The sequence below is a fragment of the Pogona vitticeps genome, chromosome 2, assembly GCF_051106095.1.
Source record: "Pogona vitticeps strain Pit_001003342236 chromosome 2, PviZW2.1, whole genome shotgun sequence".
Taxonomy (NCBI): domain Eukaryota; kingdom Metazoa; phylum Chordata; class Lepidosauria; order Squamata; family Agamidae; genus Pogona; species Pogona vitticeps.
In genome coordinates this window covers 176213701-176217969 of record NC_135784.1, presented here as the reverse complement: position 1 = coordinate 176217969, position 4269 = coordinate 176213701, and positions in this window count along the sequence as shown.

The following is a 4269-nucleotide window of genomic DNA, read 5'->3' as shown; positions in this document are numbered from 1 at the left end:
AAGGGGTGCGAAAATCCCTTTTAAAAATTGGAGGCGGGACGATACGGAAGACCAATGGGAATGCCGGAAAGTACCAGTAGCAGGGGCGGATCGACCAATTAGACGGAAGAGATGGGGCGGGTGCAAGAGGGCAGCCAATGAGTGAGGCTCCGAGCGAGCGAGATTCCAATCCCTGTGTCCTCTAGTTCTAATCCCCTCAAGGCACTGTTCTTTTACCGCGCCTCCTCCCTATTTGATTGCAAATATCGTTAATAAGAAGCCTGACAAACAATGGAAACGGAGCCCGTTTGTCCAGTCAAGCTCATTATGGCCATCAAAGCAGGAGTTAAAACACAAACCTTTTCTCCCGTGTAGCACATGATCCAAAATAAGGGTTTTAATAAAACGGAAGTAATCCTGATAAACTCGAAACAAAAAAAATCAGAGTTAGTCAATGTTTTTAAGAAGACTAAGCAAAATGGATCAAACTCTGGAACGTTATTTTAGCCCTTCTGTCAACACAACATCTGGTGACTTTTTGTTTGTTCCCTCTTTTGGAGCGCATAAAAACTTGAGTACTTTTGTGGCATTCTGATTGATCCTAAGAAAGGTACTCCACCTGTCTGGATGGCTCAGTGAGTTGGGCGTCTGGTTGTGGAGCCAGAGGTTCAGAGGTTGGGAGTTTGATTCCCCTCTGTGCCTCCTTTGAATAGAGCCAGCCTGTGTGGCCTCAGGCAACCTGCAATGTCCCAGGATACCCCCAGAAGGGGACAGTAAATCACTTCTGAATACTCTCTCCTGAGAAACCCCTGAAAAGAGTGTCCATGAGTCAGAATTGACTCCACGATCAACTGTTATTAAGAAATGTATTATCCAACTCTTTTTTGTTTTATTTTTAAGGTTCCCATACATCTTTCAGAGCAACCACGATGGCTACATTGGTAATAAATCGACAGTAGCCTTGCTGTTCAAATATAGTTAGTGTGTTGGTAAGAGATGAATGTGGAACCAGACTTATTTTAAATTAAAGGTGAGAAATTTCAGGACCAAACCACAGGACGAAGCCTTTCAGAAACAGAAATGTAGCTTATTTTTAAAGTGGGTGAACAAACTAACACGAACATTTAAAAACTCTTCATATGCATTTAACATAGGAACATGAATCATTGCAAATTACCACTTGCCTCTAGAGAGTTTACATACATTTCTGCATTAGATGTTTATATTGATACTGTATTATAGGCTTTGAAATCAGTGCCTTTGATAGCCTAGTACTGTCAGTTTGTCTTAAAACAATCCCTGGTCAGATTAATTGACTTGATGAAGGAATTTTAATAGCTTGAGATTTAACTCAGTGGGTGAAAGAATTGTTCCCAGGGCACATGTATGAATTTATACAAGGAAAGTGACAAAATGAGACTCTAGAGACCAGGACTCAAATCCCCACTTCAGCCATGGGAGATCCCTGGGGGAATGGAACTGGTAAAACCACTCCTTAAATTTCTCACTTACCTTGAAAGCCCTATTAAGGTCGCTGTAGGTTAATTCCAACCTGCAACTAACAGGAGGGCTATCCTATGAGATTACTCTTTGGCTGAGGTATTTTTTATCTTCTGTGTAGCAATCCTGTCATTTCTTCCTGGAGGCTTGGCTCACTTGAAATCAGAGGCTATTTCTTCTCTGCCACTGTGTTTAACCTATACTCATCCTTGACTTCACAGATCTTCCATTTAAAACAGTCCGTGGCATTCACGAGTGTCGCGACTGCCACCTCCTCCTACGTCACCACAGGAGATGACAGGTCACGATCCTACACACACACACACACACTACTTCGCTGCCACCAACCACACATAAACCTGACACTTCAGACTTAGTATGGATTTCAAAATAAAAATGATTATTTATTGAATACAAAAGTAAAAAGGAAATCACTGAGTAAAAGAATCACTTGTCACACTATATTTTTCAGACCTTAACCCTGCACAGTTCTTTGTTACTTAACACTCAATTACTCAATTACCTAACCTATATCTAACCCTGTATACAGATCTTCTTTAAAGCCCTCTCTCACTCTCCCACTCTCTAATCAATTCCCCAACAAAAACTCCACCCCTTTAAGACCCACCTCCTGCCCTGCCATAGGCCAGGAAACTCCAGCCTTAGCCAAGACAGGCAGGTGACGTCATGGCACACGTCACAACGAGTCTTGCCAAAAATTAGACTCTGCAAGGGTGTTGTACAAACTTGGCCACTTTGATAATGTGAATTTTAAAAAAGGATATCAGTCATAGCTCCCACCCTACAAAGAAAGAGTAGAAACTGCAGTTTTGAGTCATGGGGTGAAAACTGGAAAGACAGAGAGGCTGGCTGTGATCTTTGAAATGTATCTTTTGGGGGAGATGGTTCTCTCTGCAGATCAGATGCAATGCAGTGCATTTGCTATTGGAGCATTTAAACCCACGTCTGGAGAACATTTGACTTTCCAGGTGCTTCCAGGACTAAAATTTCTACAATCCATTACCATTGGTGATACTAGCCATGGTTCATGGGAGTAATATGCCAATATATCTAGAAACACAAAGACTATGCAATATGCCTGTTACCAGTGCTCAACCGCTATACAGTATTTCCAATTTCATTCAAACATTGCAGCCATGTCCGTAAGCTTCCTGTTGTCTTTTCTTCCAAAGCAGATTAAGCCTGGGTAAGCACCCCTAGAAACTTTGAGTGCTAAGAGAAGTGGGGTGTTTGCAATAGTGCTGCTTGCTTTTCTTTGCATCATTCTTAAATATTACTCATCTGTGAGTCTGAACATCCTTTAACTTAGCCATACAAAAATGATGTTATGATGCTTTTGCACATTCCCACCACAGACCAAGCTTCCTGAAGCTAAAATATTCAAGGCACAGTTGCAATGTCACCTTTCTCAATGTTTTCAGAGTTGTAGCCATGTTAGCCAGACATCCTGGAGAGCGAAGTCAAGTGGGCCTTAGAAAGCCTGGCTAACAACAAGGCCAGTGGAGGTGATGGCATTCCAGTTGAACTATTTAAAATCTTGAAAGATGATGCTGTTAAGGTGCTACATCCAATATGCCAGCAAGTTTGGAAAACTCAACAGTGGCCAGAGGATTGGAAAAGATCAGTCTACATCCCAATCCCAAAGAAAGGCAGTGCCAAAGAATGCTCCAACTACCGTACAATTGCACTCATTTCGCACGCTAGCAAGGTTATGCTCAAAATCCTCCAAGGTAGGCTTCAGCAGTATGTGGACCGAGAACTCCCAGAAGTACAAGCTGGATTCCGAAGAGGCAGAGGAACTCGAGACCAAATTGCTAACTTGCGCTGGATTATGGAGAAAGCCAGAGAGTTCCAGAAAAATATCTACTTCTGCTTCATTGACTATGCGAAAGCCTTTGACTGTGTGGACCACAGCAAACTATGGAAAGTTCTTAAAGAAATGGGAGTGCCTGACCACTTTATCTGTCTCCTGAGAAACCTATATGTGGGACAGGAAGCAACAGTTAGAACTGGTCATGGAACAACTGAGTGGTTCAAAATTGGGAAAGGAGTACGGCAAGGCTGTATATTGTCCCCCAGCTTATTTAACTTATATGCAGAATACATCATGCGGAAGGCTGGACTGGAAGAAACCCAAGCCGGAATTAAGATTGCCGGAAGAAATATCAACAACCTCCGATATGCAGATGATACCACTCTGATGGCAGAAAGTGAGGAGGAATTAAAGAACCTTGTAATGAGAGTGAAAGAGGAGAGTGCAAAAAACGGTCTGAAACTCAACATCAAAAAAACTAAGATCATGGCCACTGGTCCCATCACCTCCTGGGAAATAGAAGGGGAAGATATGGAGGCAGTGTCAAATTTTATCTTCCTGGGCTCCATGATTACTTCAGATGGAGACAGCAGCCCTGAAATTAAAAGGCGCCTTCTTCTTGGGAGGAAAGCGATGACAAATCTTGACAGCATCTTGAAAAGCAGAGACATCACCTTGCCAACAAAAGTCCGAATAGTCAAAGCTATGGTTTTTCCTGTCGTGATGTATGGAAGTGAGAGCTGGACCATAAAGAAAGCAGACCGCCGAAGAATTGATGCCTTTGAATTGTGGTGCTGGAGGAGGCTCTTGAGAATCCCCTGGACTGCAAGGAGAACAAACCTATCAGTTCTAAAGGAAATCAACCCTGAATGCTCACTTGAAGGACAGATCCTGAAGCTGAGGCTCCAGTACTTTGGCCATCTCATGAGAAGAAAAGAGTCCTTGGAAAAAACCTT